This window comes from Pelophylax lessonae (genome assembly GCF_965119305.1).
Source record: "Pelophylax lessonae genome assembly, chromosome: 5".
NCBI classification, from domain to species: domain Eukaryota; kingdom Metazoa; phylum Chordata; class Amphibia; order Anura; family Ranidae; genus Pelophylax; species Pelophylax lessonae.
Genome location: NC_138772.1, coordinates 217,140,236 through 217,157,740, shown reverse-complemented (window position 1 = coordinate 217,157,740; position 17,505 = coordinate 217,140,236). Strand labels below are relative to the sequence as shown.

Below are 17,505 nucleotides of genomic sequence, written 5' to 3'. Positions count from 1 at the left end.
CGTTTGGCGCCGAAACCGCCGCTCCACAGTGCATTAAAACACACATTACATTCCAATATAAGAATACATGTCAGATCGCCGCAGCGATCGCTGTATATGCCCAAACATGCCAAAAAAACATGCCCCACAGCACACAGCTTCTCACACTGCCCAGTCAGGCACACACAGTGTCATACAGCTCCCCCCCCCCCCTTGCAGCCCACAGCATGCAGCCGAGAGATAGGGAGACAAGCAGTGTGAATAGAGGCAGGTTACACAGTCCCAGACTGACACCCCCCCAGACAGACAGGTCCCCACATAGATACACTTACCTCACATGGCGTGGGGGACCCGCACAGGCGAACAAGCCGCTGCACATGAGGCAGGGAGAGTCGCAATTCAAGACGCACAAAATGGGGGTTAAGAAACCGCACAGCGTCCAGTGAGGTAGCCACCTCACCAATCATCCCTGCACCGAACAGGGATGGGTCGTTCACTATGCCAGGAGCGTTACCTGGCTGAACGCTCGATGGCAGACTGGGAAGCCACTGACCCACGACCTGCGACCAGGGGGATCAGCCCGAGACCCAGTCCGCATGATCCTCTTCGTCCGAAGAACTAACTAACGCTGACAAAATAACAGCTAATTAAAGGTAGAGAGAAAAACTCAAACAAAATATTAAAAAGAAGAAAGAGTCTGGGACAGAAAGTCCCAGCACAGAGAGAGCCAGCCACTCCTGACAAGCTAGACATTAAAACTGAGATATGGTTGCAGGAAGTAGGAGGGTATTGACTGAGGGGACCACCCCTTGAGGGTGGGATATGTTAAAGCTTTATTGTTAACATATTCTGTTGCCTAGCTACTCCTTCGGAGCAAAGTCTAATACCCCCTATGTGACGAATATGAAGAGGCGGCGACTGTCGGAGGACGTAAGAGAAAGATCTGATCCCCTTAGTGAGTGACTTGACTTCAAGACAGTTCTTACTTCTCCTACCTTAGGCTGTCTCGAGTCATCCAGCCTCTCTCTCCACAGTCCCCAGTCCAGTCCCCCCTGCTGAAAGAAGAATATATTCCTACCTCCATCCAGTTCTCCCGCACTGGGCGGCCGCACTGCACAGTGCCCAGAGACAGTCTAGTAATCTAGACTCTAGTAACTCACAGTCCCTCCCCCAGCCAGGGCCCAGAGAGATCACTCCGCAGGCAGGTGTCTCTCCTCTCTCACCACCACCACTTCACTTGAGAGCCGAGCGGGAGGCGGGACTCAGGCCGAGCCGAGGGAGGGCAGAGGCGGCGAGGCTCTGCCCCTGAGCCATCGCATCGTGTCGGGGATTGGTCGTGACTTGTGAGTCTCAGAGACAGTGAGACTCGAGTAAAAAAAGTCAGCGGGTGCGGGTTTGGAATGGAATGATTCATAACATTTTTATAATTGTAATGATGCAGCAGATACAAAAAAAATATCGAAGTAAACGTATTAAACTCATCGAAAATATGTACTAAAGTAAAAGTGGAAGTAGGAGAAAAAAATGATACTCTAGTAAAGTACAGATACTGCCTTTTAGTACTTAAGTACAGTAGTGAAGTAGTTCTACCTCGTTACTATACATCTCTGAACGTACACATTCATTCCTATCAGGAAGCACAGACATGTTGGTTTAAAGCAATACAGTCTTGTCAACTCCATCCCTACAGCCTGTAACTGGACAATGAAGGAAAGGCATCAGACTGATGAGGTAATCTTTCTGCTCTATCTTTTATTAGCAGCCTCCTTGTCAACCTATGTGCACACAGCACACCCAAAAGTCCGATACAATGCCAAATTCAGGTACTTACATTAGTTGCATCCAAAAATAAATTATATAAGTTACTGCAGTATTATGTATATTATTGTGCATAATCATGGATTCAGTATTAAAATATGTTCTTAATGCAGCTAGTCTCATACACACGATCAGATTATCGGACAAATTTTCGCCCTTTTTTTGTTGCATGCTAGTCTCATATCAAAAGTGTAGAGGCTACTTTCATACGAAAATTCTCGTACGATAGAATTCAACTTCAGAAGTGATGTCATGTGTTGAATTGTTTTGTATTTACTCTTTCATTTCCGAGCATGCGTAGTCTTGCACTTGCAATTCTTTTTCTGGACAAAAACTGTACTAATTAAAACGAAAACCAGACGTTGTGTTCACGTTCGATAAAAATTTTATAGCCTGCACAATTAAATTTGTCATCCAAAAATTTGTAATTGGCTGTCGAAAGCACTATACTAGCAATCCGAAAATCGGCAGATCGTTAGTTGGACGAAATTTTACCTCCGATTTTCCTATCATGTGTACAGGGCTTTAGGCAGTGCATTTTGTGTTTTTGCACATGCAATTTTCCCCCGATTTGCGCTTTGCATTTTTATGCTTTTTTTGGTCAATTTGTTGTTGGGCAGACTAAGAAAATGCAAAGCGCAGTCGCAGAAAAATTGCGATACAATTGTGGCAAAATCACGTAAAAAATGCACTACATGCTTTTCTGCAGCTTCTCCACTGAATTCTATTGAACCAAAAAAGCAACATTTAAAAAAGTCCCTGACCCTTTCCAAAAACACAATGGCTGAAAAAGCATAGATGTGAATGTGTCCCCATAGGAAACCATAGTAAATGAACTGTAGTGCCTTTTTTACAAAAAGCACCAAATAAAGCATAGGTGTGAACCTGAGCCTTATGTCAGTTCATCCATCTGAGTCCACAATGTTCTCTATAGAGGCGTCACCTGCCCCAAAATTATGCCTGCACTCTACAATAAAGTGTTACTAAACCTACAACAGTAAAATCAGTCTGTATATGCAGTAAAGCATGCTTGTTATACTCACTGAGAAACGGGTTAATCCTGCACATTGTGTAAAAAGGCTGTTTGATCCTGGTTTCTCTGATCTTCTCCTTATTCCCCTGACTCCTGGTAATTTCTTGATAACACAGAGTCTATGGAGTCAGGCTGCATATGCTCAGTTTGGTGTATATGGCTAAAGAGGTTTTTTTTTTTTCTTGGGAGGATGCATGTGATTGGCACAGGGGCCAATCAGCACTGTCCAGGCAGAGGGTCAGGGGTCTTGCAGTCTCATAGGTCAGTCAGAAAGCTCCTCCTACAAGCTTTAACCACTTCCCGCCCGCCCTATAGGAGATTGACGGCGGGAATGTGGTTGTATTATCCTGACCGGACGTCATATGACGGGGGCGCGCAGAGCGGCGATCAGTGATGCGAGGTGTCAGCCTGACACCCTGCATCTCCGATCTCGGTAAAGAGCCTACTGACGTAGGCTCTTTACCATGTGACCAGCTGTGTCCAATCACGGCTGGTCACATAGTAAACAGGAAGAGCCGTTGATCGGCTTTCCTTAGGCACGAGTAAAGGAGCGCCGATCGGTGGCTCCCCTGATGGGGGGGGGGTCGGCACTGGTAATCAGATCATTGATTACCCATGCAGACCCTCGGGGGGGTGCCACTAGAACCACCAGGGATGCCCACCCATGACCCCAGGGATGCCCACCATGACCCCAGGGATGCCCACTATGGCCACCAGGGATGGCAATCAGGGCTCAGGGAGCCCCCCATTGCCCTCCCCATCAGTGCTGCCCGCCAGTGCCCTCCCTATCAGTGCTGCCCACCAGTACCCATCATTGCCATCTATCAGTGTCGCCCACCAGTGCCCATTATTGCCCACCAGTGCCGCCTATCAGTGCCCATTAGTGCCCATCAGTGCCACCCGTCAGTGCCGATAAGTGCCGCCTATCAGTGCCCATCAGTGCCGCCTATCAATGCCGCCTATCAGTGCCCAGCAGTGCCACCTATCAGTGCCCACCAATGCTGCATATCAGTGATACCTATCAGTGCCACATATCAGTGCCTATCAGTGCCGCCTATCAGTGCCGCCCCATCAGTGCCTCCTCATCAGTGCCTGTCAGTGCAGTCTCATCAGTGCAGGAAAAAAATTATTTATTTACAAAATTGTATACCATAAACAAAAAAACTTTTTTTTTTCAAACTTTTCGGTCTTTTTTATTTGTTTAGCAAAAAGGAAAAAACCCAGAGGTATTTAAATACCACCAAAAGAAAGCTCTATTTGTGGGGGGAAAATGACATAAATTTGGTTTAGGTACAGTGTTGCATGACCGCGCAATTGTCATTCAAAATGCAACAGCGCTAAAAGGGGAAAATTGGCCTGGGCAGGAAGGAGGTGAAAGTGCCCTGTATTGAAGTGGTTAACCAGTACTTGGCTGGACACTGGTAAGAGTCACAAGACTGCTCGAACTGCTGAAGAGAATGGGTATTTTGCAGTTTATAGTTACTAAAATAATTGCATTTCCATGTTTTGTTTGCTGTGGGAGACCAGGTATTGTAAAAGCAGGGTCCTGGGTTTAGTAACACTTTAATTACTTTTGCCCATTCCCAGGTAAATACTATTACCTCAAAAAAACTACGTTCTGGGCAAAATCTTCACAAGTGTGGTAGGCATATGTCTACATGTACTAATTTTTTTTATCTCTTTACCTTACAGCAGCATCCTTTTCATCAGATTATTCTTGAAAGTCACTGCTTGAGTGCTCTTTAACTTTAAGTTCCGGTCCAGAAGACCAGACACTAGTGGCTCCTCTCTCATCATCAGCATGGCCAGTCCCCTCACCACCCCTGTGCAGTTCAAGCAGCTCTTTGGTTGATGGCATATTCTAAGGAACAGTGTGTGGCCAGATGACGGAGGAGTGTGAGTATTACGGGCAAAGACAGAAGACACAGACCAACCCAAGTGACCCCCAACCAGAAACGAACATCCCAATGCACCATGGGTTGCATAGTTTCCAGGTGCTGAGGAGAGAAAGGGGGCAATGACATGTGGTGTAAATTGTTTGTCAACCACAAGGAACTGAAGATTTGGATGAAATCTCTAAAACATATGTAGCACCCTCCTAGCTAGGTAGGTGCTAGGTAAATGCATCTATGCTCCTTCTGCTTATCAGAGGAGCCTGATCTTTAGGTTGCCTGTCACATGTTTCCAGGTGTGATTCACTGGATCTGAGGGAGTGTCCCCACTGTATCCAATGAGGGAGTGTGTTGGACAGTGGAGGAAACCCAGCCAGTGACACATTAGCTTTTATGGGAGTCCCAGTGGGAGGGCATTCTTACAATGCATCCTGGAATTGCTCATAAGAGCGGAGGGGACATGTGACAGGGTGTGTTTGGCGGGAAGCAGAGTCCCAGGGGGAGGTGGACGGCTCTATCTCCTCCTGCAGTGTGAGAGGAAGGTGGTCTTAGGCAGTCGGCCTAGTGAACCAGGTGTGGAGCTGAGCTGCAGAGGATCCAGAGTGCTAACAGTGGAGTTGCTGGCAGAGTCTCTCAGGAAAAACAGTGTCCGTGAGTACTCGGGGACTTGCCAAAGGGTCTGGCCCAGGAAGGGAGGCCACTCCAGTGAAGTCAGGGGATCAAGGAGCTAGCTTACACGGAGAGTATCATAGTAAAGGGGTTGCAGTGTAGTAAAAGCCCTGAAGAGTAGGTACAAAAGGGGTGCCAGGAAGGGCCCTGAAGATTGTTCTGCAGTACAGTCAAGTTATCTCTATAGTTCATTAACTACCACTTCCCCGCTACTGACAAGGTGAAGCAGCAGCCTTGCCGCATTCAGCAATATTCAGTTGTCCCAGCAGATTGTGCATAGTTATACAAGTTGGAGTTTCCCACTCATTCCCTTCTCCAAGTTCTCAATAAAAACACAAAAACCAAAGCTACTGGACTGTTTCCTGACTGAGCAAAAACACTTGGGAAAATGTTGAACTGTCATGTTGTTGCTGATGGTAACCCAGGGGAACCCATAATCAGCAGCTCCCAAGGGAGTAGTGCTACACATATATATACATTTTTTATCAGCTTTGGGTATTGGATGACTAAAAGAGTATCATAATTAGAAACAACAGGAGAGATTATTGTGAAAGGTATTCTGGAGTTTGGCTTTAACCGCTTGCCGACTGCGCACAGTATATTTACTGCGGCAGTCGGCCCCGGCCAGGCAGAGTGACGTAGGTCTACGTCGCTCGCCTGTCACTCCTTCCAGAGCCAATAGCGGGCGGGCGCGCGCCCGCCGAGGCGCGTGCCCGCCTCGGCTCGTTCACGGAGGAGTGCGGGAGTGTGACTGGCGGACCCGATGTCCGCCGGTCACACTACGATCGCCGCTACAGCGGGAGAAAGACAGAGCGGCTTGTGTAAACAAGCCACCTGTCAGTTCTCCCTGTGTAAAAGTGAAGATCAAACAGTTCTACTATGTAGAACTGTTGATCTTTGTTTTTACACTAGTAGACCTGTCCCTGCACAGTTAGAATCACGCCCCTAGGACACACTTAACCCCTCCCTGTCCAATACTGTTAACCCCTTCCCTGCCAGTGTCATTTTTGCAGTAACAGTGCATATATATAGCACTGATTACTGCAGTAATGTCACTGGTACCCCCAAAAGTGTCAAAAATGTCAGTCAAGGGTCCGATCTGTCCGTCGCAATGTCGCAGTACCGCAAAAAAAATCGCAGATCGCCGCCATTACTCGTTAAAAAAAAAAACACCAAAAATGACAAAAATCTTTCCCTTTGTTAGTAAACGCGATAACTTTTGCGCAAACCAATCAAAATACGCTTTTTGCGATTTTTTTTACCAAACATAGGTAGCATAAAACAAATTGGCCGAAAATTTTAAAAAATTTTGATTTTTACATTTTTTTTTGGGGGAATTTCATATTAAAAAAAGTGAAAAATATTGTTGTTTTTGCAAAAATTACGCTCTTTTTTTGTTTATAGCGCGTGATCAAAAAATCGCACAGGTGATCAAATACCACCAAAAGAAAGCTCTGTTTGTGGGAAAAAAAGGACGTGAAATTCGTTTAGGTACAGCGTCGCACGACCGCGCGATTGTCCGTTAAAGTCACGCAGTAAAAAATCGCAAAATAACCCCTGGTCTTTTAGCAGGAAAATCCTCCGGTGGTAAAGTGGTTAAAATGGAAAACATTCTCAATCTATCAGCATACTGAAAATACTAAAATAATCTGTTATAATGCATACACCACGAACCCAGTACTACAACAATTTTACTGCTCACCACCTGTTTACAATTTAACCTAGAACCTGAATTACATGTGGGGGTATCTGTGACAAGTAACATTAACACAGAACACTGCGTCTTTGCCCCTCTCTGCTTGGAGATATGCATGTCTGATCCATGTGCTCCTAATGAACAAGTTTTAAATACTGATGTTACTTTGCTTAAGTTGCACACATTCTTCCATTATGTGCAAGGTGTAATCTACATCAGGTAATATAAGATCAGCAATGACACTATTGGTTTTAATGTAAATAATTAACAGTGAAGTGCAAGAGAATGGTATAACTAGGGCTGAACTCAACACGAAAATGATCTGTACTGTAACTAAACTCTCCTTATTACATTTGCATAGTGTGATGGAAATAAATCTTATCACAGGCATTCCCTTTCAGTAAGTAAATTTTACATAGGGAAAGTTTATACCATAGCAAACCATCAACCCAAATACTTCAATTACTTTAATGTAAGAATACTTGGAATGCAATCGCTATTTGTAAGTCATATATGAAAGTGGTATTAGCTTACTGTTAAAGCACCTTACAATGATAAATACTCTGGTAAGAACAGATAGTAAGGTTATACTGTCTTGCCATTAAGAAGCCTCATTTGGCTCTTTACATCATTGTTACACAATAAGGGGATATATTATTTATTTTTAATTCACGTGTCTAGGTCAGCTCTTGTTCAGTGGAAAATTGGCTTTATACTTCACTATGTAAGTTGCAGGCACACATTCTTTACTAGTGTAAAAGTGTATTACATCTATGACAGGCTAAGACAGTGGTTTATTTTGGGTGCCCTAGGAAAGATTAAAATCGGACGCCCCCCACCCCCATCTAAATTTGTCCCACCCCAGCCGCTTTAGGTGGCGACAAGCGATGTCAATGTATCCATCTATAGGTGATGCTTTAAAAGCCTTCACAGGTTACTACTTTACATTTACAGAGGAGGTCTTGTGCTAGAATTACTGACCATGATCTGACGTTCGCAATGATACCTCACACTACACTACACTGACCACTACACTACACTGACCACTACACTGACCACTACACTACACTGACCACTACACTACATAGTTACATAGTTAGTGAGGCTGAAAAAAGACACAAGTCCATCCAGTTCAACCTATGTGTGTGTGTGCTTTTAACCGTACATTGTATACCCCTGTATGTTGTGGTCTTTAAGGTGTCCATCCAATAGTTTTTTGAAACTATCAATGCTCCCCGCTGATACGACTGCTTGCGGAAGAGAATTCCACATCCTTACCGCTCTTACAGTGAAGAACCCCTTACGCACTTTAAGGTTAAACCGCCTTTCCTCTAGTTTTAGTGAGTGGCCACGTGTCTTATTGTATTCCCTTACATTAAATAGTTTGTTCCTTATGCTAGGGTCGCCAGTACAGTATTTGTACATTGATATCATATCCCCCCTCAAGCGTCTTTTCTCCAGAGAGAATAGGTTCAGTGCTTGTAGTCTTTCCTCATAGCCGATGTCCTCCATTCCCCTAATTATTTTTGTTGCCCTTCTCTGGACTTTCTCCAGTTCCAGCACATCCTTCCTAAGGACCGGTGCCCAGAACTGGACAGCATACTCCAGATGTGGCTGGACCAGAGTCTTGTAGAGTGGAAGAATAATCTCTTTATTTCTGGAGTGAATCCCCTTTTTTATACAACCCAGTATTCTGTTGGCTTTGCTTGCAGCGGCTTGGCATTGCATGCCACTTCCAAGCCTGTTGTCTACCAGTACCCCCAGGTCCCTTTCCATCCTAGACTCACCCAGAGGTTCCCCCCCTAGTGAGTAGCTTGCTTTCTGGTTTCTGGCCCCCAAGTGCATTACTTTACATTTTTCTACATTAAATCTCATCTGCCATGTAGTTGCCCACCCCGTTATTTTGTTCAGGTCTGCTTGCAAGATTTCCACATCCTGCATAGAAGATATTGGCATGCCTAATTTAGTATCATCTGCAAATACTGAGATTGTACTAGATATCCCCTCCTCTAGATCATTTATGAATAAATTAAACAGGATTGGTCCCAGGACAGAACCCTGGGGGACCCCACTTTCCACACCCGCCCAATCCGAGTACTCCCCATTAATCACCACCCTCTGTACTCTCCCCTGGAGCCAGTTCTCTATCCAGGTACTCACCTTATGGTCCATACCTACCTTCCTTAGTTTGTACAGTAAGCGTTTGTGGGGAACGGTGTCAAAGGCCTTTGCAAAGTCCAGATACACCACATCCACAGGCTTACCTTTATCTAAGTGGCAGCTCACTTCATCGTAGAAGGTTAATAGATTGGTTTGGCATGAACGATTTTTCATGAATCCATGCTGATTACTACTTATAATACCGTTTTCATTACTAAAGTCTTGTATGTGGTCCCTTATCATCCCCTCCAAAATTTTGCAGACTACTGATGTTAGGCTGACCGGCCTATAGTTACCCGGGATATATCTCGGCCCCTTTTTAAATATTGGTACCACGTTGGCTTTTTTCCAATCAGCTGGCACCATACCTGTCTGTAAACTATCCTTAAAGATCAAGAATAATGGTCTGGCAATCACCTGACTGAGCTCATTTAGAACCCTTGGGTGCAAGCCATCCGGTCCCGGGGATTTATTTATGTTAAGTTTCTCTAGTTTAGCTCTAAGTCTATCCTCTGTTAGCCATGGCGTCACTTCCTGAGGTGTATTATTTAGTTCGGCCTTACAAGCGGGGTTCGTGTAGCCCCCCGATTCCTTTGTGAAGACTGAAGAAAAGAAATTATTTAACACTTCCGCCTTTTCTCTGTCCTCAGTGGCCATTTTTCCTTTATCATCTTTTATGGGGCCAATGTGTTCTGGCCTCGCTTTCTTACTGTTTATATACTTAAAGAACTTCTTGGGGTTCTTTTTACTCTCCTCCGCTATATGTCTCTCGTGTTCCAATTTAGCCGCCCTGATTTCATCTTTACATTTCTTATTACACTCTTTGTAATGCTTGAATGCTGCCAATGACCCCTCAGTCTTGTATTTTTTGAAGGCCTTTTCTTTAGCTCTAATATACATTTTTATGTTGGAGTTTAGCCACCCAGGGTTTAGTTTTGCTCTTTTAAATTTATTTCCCTGTGGAATGCACTGGCCCACCCCCTTGTTAAGTATGCTCTTGAAGCACTCCCATTTTTCCTCCGTGTTCTTTGTTCCCAGGGTTCTATCCCATTTGATATTTTCTAGCAGCGAGCGCAGTTTAGGGAAATTGGCTCTTTTGAAATTCAGTGTCCTTATATTACCCTTGTGTTTCCTATTACTGTAATTAATACTGAAACCAATTGACCTATGGTCACTGTTCCCTAAGTTGTCCCGTATTTCTATATACGTGAGCAGGTCTGTATTGTTGGTAATCAGTAGGTCAAGTACCGCATTGTTTCTTGTCGGTGCATTCACCATCTGACCCATGAAATTGTCCTGCAAAACATTTAGGAACTGCCGAGCCTTGGCTGAATGCGCGGTTCCTTCTGCCCAGTCTATATCAGGATAATTAAAGTCCCCCACTATAATGACATTTCCCATCCTTGCTGCCAATCCTATCTGTAACATGAGGTCCACCTCACCCTCCTCCCTCTGGTTTGGGGGCCTATAGCATACGCCCAATATTACCTTCCCCACCGTGCCTTTCCTTTGAAGCTCTACCCATAGGGATTCTGCCTCGTCCATAGCTCCATTATTAATATCATCCCTCATATTTACCTGTATACTGTTCTTAATATACAAACATACCCCTCCCCCTTTTTTACCCTCTCTATCTCTGCGATAAAGGGAATACCCCTGAATGGTCGCCATCCAGTCATGAGAGCTGTCAAACCAAGTCTCAGTTATCCCCACAAAATCTAAGTCCTCCTCAAACATCAGCAGCTCCAGCTCTCCCATCTTGTTGGCCAGGCTTCTGGCATTGGTATATAAGCCTCGTAATTTTGATGTTTTTAGGCTGCTCTCTTGATTTTTCCCCGTACCCACCCTGGGTATAGGGGCTCCGAACACCCTACCGCTAATGCCCCCATTTCTGCCCTCTGAAACTTGCTTTCCACTGGCTAATTCTACATCTGTACCCTCCCCCCCCATTCCCTAGTTTAAAAGCCCCTCTAACTTTTTGGCCATCCTCGCACCCAGTACGGCAGCACCCACCCCATTTAGGTGCAATCCGTCCCTACCCTACACTGTCCACTACACTACACTGACTATTACACTACACTGTCCACTACACTTACTACTACACTACACTGTCCACTAGACTACACTGACCACTACACTACACTGACCACTACACTGACCACTACACTACACGACACTGTCCACTACACTACCCACTCCACTACACTGACCACTCCACTACACTACACTACACTGACTATTACAGTACACTACACTGACCACTACTCTGTCCACTACAATACCCACTACACTACAATGACCACTACACTACACTACCCACTACAGCACACTGGCCACTACACTGTTCACTACAAAATCCACTACACTACACTCCACTGTTTACTACGCCTCCTCCCCAGATCGTGTCCACTCCCCTGGGACACCAACCTACCGGATTCCTGCACTAACCTACCTGTCCACCAAGCTAACCTACCAGATTCCTATACTGGCCCCTGCAATGACCTCTACACTGCCCTACCTGTCCACAACATTAACCCCTTACACTGACCTACCTGTCTACGACACTGACCCTTACATTAACCTACCTGATTCCTACACTGTCCACTACACTGACCTACCTGATTCCTACATGACCAATACACCAACATACTTGATACCTATACTGAAAACTACACTGACCACTACACTGTCCACTCCACTACACTACACTGTACTACACTGTCCACTACACTACACTGACCACTATACTGTCCACTACACTACACTTTCCACTACACTGACCACTACACACTACACTATACTGACCATTACACTACAATGCACTGACCACTACTCTACACTGTCCACTACACTACACTGTCCACTACACTACACTGACTATTACACTACACTGTCCACTACACTTACTACTACACTACACTGTCCACTAGACTACACTGTCCACTACATTACACTGTCCAATACACTACATTGTCCACTACACTACACTGACCACTAAACTGTCCCCTACACTACACTGTCCACTACACTGTCCAATACACTATACTGACCACTGCACTACCCACCACACTACACTGACCATTACACTAAACTACCCACTACACTACACTGACCCCTATACTAAACTACACTGTCCACTACTTTGTCCACTACACTACATTGACCACTACACTACACTGTCCACTACACTACATCGACCACTACACTACACTGTCCACTACACTACATCGACCACTACACTACACTACACACTACACTACAATGACCGCTTCCCATACAATACCCTGTCCACTACACTACTCACTACACCACACTGACCACTACACTGTTCACTACAAAACCCACTACACTGACCACTACACTCCACTGTTCACTACGCCTTCTCCCCCAGACCGTGTCCACTCCCCCCAGGCCAGCAAAATTACTCTCACCTCTCACCGGTGTTTTCTTTGATGATCCATCTTCTCTGCCACACGGAGAAGACGGCGACTCAGATGGCGAGGTGGGACTCCTGAAGCGACCGTTTGCGCATGCACCACCAACGCTACGCCACTGGCCAGCCCCGCCACCGCACATGACCATGTTCGCCCAATCACAGGACACCCACCAGCAATCGCTGAGCCTGAAGATGGCGGCTGGAGTGACACATTCAGTAGTTTAAATATTAAAGATTGAGAGAGTGACACTGGCACAGGATGGGCCCCTCCAATTGTTGCACACGGGGCAGCCCCGCCCCACGCTACGCCACTGCTGACTAGTATTCCAGGGTTTCTCTTTTCTCACAGATTCTGTCCTTTATTCAGCTAATATGACCTCAGTGTCGGCAGAAAGGGGCAGAGAAGGGGGCAAACAAGGATGCTGTGAAGGCGTCCGACATCCTCCTTATCAACTGACAATATAATTTGTTGTTCGGGCACCAGTGGCTGGAAGGTTGTAATGGTGTACAATAAAATCCTGTGGCTTTGTGTAACTAAAAGGCAGGCTCAATTCACCTGCTGGCTTGCATACAACTTTTGAGCATTTTTTAACAATTTTGCCAAGGCCACCCTGAAGAAACCTGAAGGCATCCTGGTTAAAAAGGGCTGCTTTATAGTATAAAGCCCACAAAAGTTTAACTGGCTTTAAGATCAGTCTATCTATCCCATCTTATTTAGGTCAGATTGGTAAATCTGACCAATCTTGACAAATGCATGGCTAAGCCTAACCAATTCAGATTTACAATCTGCTTTCAAAGTAAACCTATCTATCGCATAGAAAAATAGCACATTCAGCAGCAAAAAAATGTACACACCTCCAAACATTGTTCAATTCCCTCTCAAGCATCTGAGCACCTTTGAAACTTTGGGCAGCATGATATAGAATACAAATTTAAAGCAGTAAACTTTATCTCTGACCCACATTTTCTGTTCCACTCTTGCTCTTTAAAATGGAACTAACCTCTCTCAATCAACATGAACTACTTTTACTGCTGCCAGTTTTAAATCTTTTTATTTTTTACATTTCTACAGTTGTGTCCTGGTTTTTGGCCTTGGCTAAAATTATGTCATATATCCCAGGAGTCATCATAGCATGTTTTATTCTTTCATCAGGAGCTAGGGGCAGTTGGATTCCTTCCTTTACTCAGGATGGCCACAGCTAGAAAAGCTAGGGGGGGGGGGGGTAGAGATTTCTCAACAAAAATAAAGCATGGAGACAGACATTAACAGATCGGTGCGTTTGCTCTATATATTAAAAATGTATATAAAAAAAATATTAACTAAAAAGCATTTTTAGTTTGTTATAGTTTATTTTACAAATCATTTGTTGGGGGGGGGGGGGGGTTATGGTGTGGGGTTGTTTTTCAGGGGTTGGGCTTGGTCCCTTAGTTCTAGTGAATGGAACTCTTAAGGCATCAGCATACCAAGACATTTTGGACAATTTCCTGCTCCCAACTTTGTGGGAACAGTTTGGAGATGACCCCTTCCTGTTCCAACATTACAACATGACTGCGCACCAGTGCACAAACAAGGTCTATAAAGACATAGATGAGCAAGTTTGGGGTGAAGGAACTTGACTGGCCTGCACAGAGTCCTGACTTCAACCCCATAGAACACCTTTGGCATGAATTAGAGTGGAGTCTGGGAGCCAGGTCTTCTCATCTACATCAGTGCCTGTCCTCACAAATGTGCCTCTAGAAGAATGGTCAAATATTCCCATAGACATATGCCTTAACCTTGTGGACAGCCTTCTCAGAAGAGTTTAAGCTGTTATAGCTGCAAAGCGTGGGCCAACTCAATATTGAACCCTACGGACTAAGACTGGGATGCCATTAAAGTTCATGTGTGTTTAAAGGCAAGCGTCCCATTACTTTTAGTAATATAGAGCATGCAATATGTTTATGGAGGCGCCTGATTGGGGTCCTGGTCCTGCTGCAGAGTAAATCTGGAGGCCAATCACGTGCCTCCCTGATGGTATGGCAAAATGGATAAGTATCTGCCTGTATTTCTCAGCATTGAGGACACCATTGATCCTGACCAAATCTCCAACTTCATTTGCAGAAATGCAGCCCCAAAAGGAACCTTTGCCATGCTTCACTTCGCTAACAAACTGCCTCCTGCTACAACCAAATATTTTACATTTTGCCTCATCAGTCTAGAGCACCTGCTGCCATCTTCCTGCACCCCAGTTCCTATGTTGTTGTGCATAGTTGAGTGGCTTAGCCTTGTTTCCACATAAGAGATATGGCTTTTTGTCTGCAATTCTTACATGAAGACCACTTCTGACCAGACTCCTCCAGACAGTAGATGGGTATACCAAAGTCCCACTGGTTTTCACCAGTTCTGTGCTGATGGCACTCCTGGACATCTTCCAATGTCGAAGAGAAGTAAGCATTATGTGTCTTTCATCTGCTGCATTAAGTTTCCTTGGCTGACCACTCTGTCTACGGGCTTCAAGGTTGCCCTTTTCTTTGAGCTTCTTCAAAAGAGCTTGAACAGCCCATCTTTAAACCTTTGCTTGGAGGGACCTTGCTGATGCAGTATAACTACCTTGTGTCTTGTTGCTATGCTCAGTCTTGCCATAATGTATGTCCTGTGACACCAAATGGTCTTTGACAACCTCACCTTAGTACCAGTGTTTGGCTGTTCCTCCCCCAGTTTTAACTCTCTCTACACAGCTGTTTCTGTTTTAGTTAATTACTGTGTTTCAAACTACATAGCTCATCATTGGCACCTGCTTGGTTTAATTGGTTAATCATACACCTGACTCTAATCCTACAAAATCCCTGACTTTGTGCAAGTGTAAGAATTGGTGCTGGTTTGAAGTCAAATGGTAGTCACACCCTTGCTTAAGATTTTTCTTCTGTTCATTCACTTTGCATTTTGCAAATAAAAATCAACAATTAAAATAAATATTGTTGAAAGCATTTTTACTCTTTTGCACAGTACCGTATTTTGTCAATTGCCAATTTATAAATAAAAACTTTTCATTGCATTATTTTTCAGAACATTCCATCATTAAATCATTTACAAAGTACTGTACTGAAAGCTTTCGAAATTATATTTAACCCAAAGCATTACAGTTTCTCTTTAATTACAAGCATTTACTATTTTTTGTAATGCATTTCAATCCATCAAGATATACTGTATACACAAGAGTGGAAGTTTTGCAATATAAAACTACCAGTTTTATGAACGAAAGGATATTTAGCTTACATCAACTAACTCTAGGTTCTCGCTGTCAGAATAAGGGTCAGTCTGGTATGATTCAGTCTTGCTTGACTCACTTATGAGTCAGATGTTCTCTTCATAATATATAAATCATCAAATCATCGCAAGGCTGAGAAAAGCTGCATTTCCATGTATACCAAAACATTAAAAATATTGCTAGACAAAGTTACAGATTTACATTCCTCCCCAAAGAGCCGACTGACCACTTATTATCTTAGTCATATTTCTAGAAAACAATAAAAGAAATTGCGTGAATTAACCTTCATAGTGTTATCTAGGCACCCACTTTTTCTATCTCCTCATAGTTGCTTAGCATCGAGTCCCCAGTGTGTGGACAAGGAGAGACCACTACTTTCAGTATTTTTTCCTTTTCCACAATCTCTGATTTTTTTTTTTTCTCCTTCTTTCCCTTTCCTTTTTTCCCCTCTACCCTTAGGCCCCATATTGATCCAAACCTGACCATCACACGTATATGAGCATGTTGGAAATTCCTCTTCAACCTCATCAGAGTTATTACTGGGGTCACCCCCCTTCATTTTACAGCTATAACAGCCCCCACACAAAATATTTAAATATCTTTTCACAAGATATTGTGGCTTTGAAAACAAAAGAGCATTTGTGAGGTCAGATACTGACGTTGGATAAGAAGACCTGGCTCGCAATTGACATTTCAATTAATCCCAAAAGTGTGCAATGGGGTTGAGGTTAGGGGGTCTGTGCTCAAGTTCCTTCACACAAGTTCCTTCATACAAGACACATCAAAGGATTTATTTATTTATTTATGTATCTAAACCCCAGTCATTTGGACGAATGTCCACATACAGACAAACAACACGTTGCATTTCAATAATCATCTTTGATTAGAGGGTCACTCTCTGAGATGCCATTTTTTAACAAGTCACACAATCCCTACCATTTCAAATTCTCTATAATTGTAAACTCTTCAGCTTGGAGAGTAAATACAGTGTATTATTTGTATACTTAAATATAAGATTCACTTGACTCTATGTTGTTTGTTCCCTTTTGGTTAAAATAAAAATAAAAAACAGTTTAATTTTTTTGCATAACTGATCATTAGTAAAACTACTCTAAATATTCAGGGAAAAAATTTCGGTAAGAACTGTCAAAATATTTGTCAGCATTTAAAAGCTCTAGATAGTGAATATTTTGCATCACAGAATGCACATTAAAGCCCCGTACACACGTACCGATCGTCGGCCGACCGATCGGCCGTCTTTTGTCCAGGGATGTCCTGTCCGCTGAAAAGTGCCAAAAGACTGCACACGAATTTTGTCGGCCAACAACAGCCGACTGCAGAAGTGATGTCATGTGATGGTTTCCCTGTGTTTTTTCTTTTCTGAGCTTGCCCAGTCTTGCAAATCTGCTGATTGTCGGCTGAATTCTGTACTGACTGGCGAACAATCGGCCGTTCTGGTGTCGGCATACAAAAATTTTAAAGCCTGCACAACAGATTCTGTTCGGGCCGAAAAATGCGCTGTCGGCTGTCGGAAGCATCATACTAACAAGCCTACAATCGGCCGATCGGTCGTC

General features: G+C 44.0%; 1 protein-coding gene across 3 annotated transcripts in view; it reads right to left on the bottom strand.

Annotated features, from left to right (window-relative positions):
* Nucleotides 1-17,505, bottom strand: part of DCLK3 (doublecortin like kinase 3) — an 82,267-nt gene that overhangs the window by 63,762 nt on the left and 1,000 nt on the right. The gene's annotated exons all lie outside the window — the stretch shown is intronic.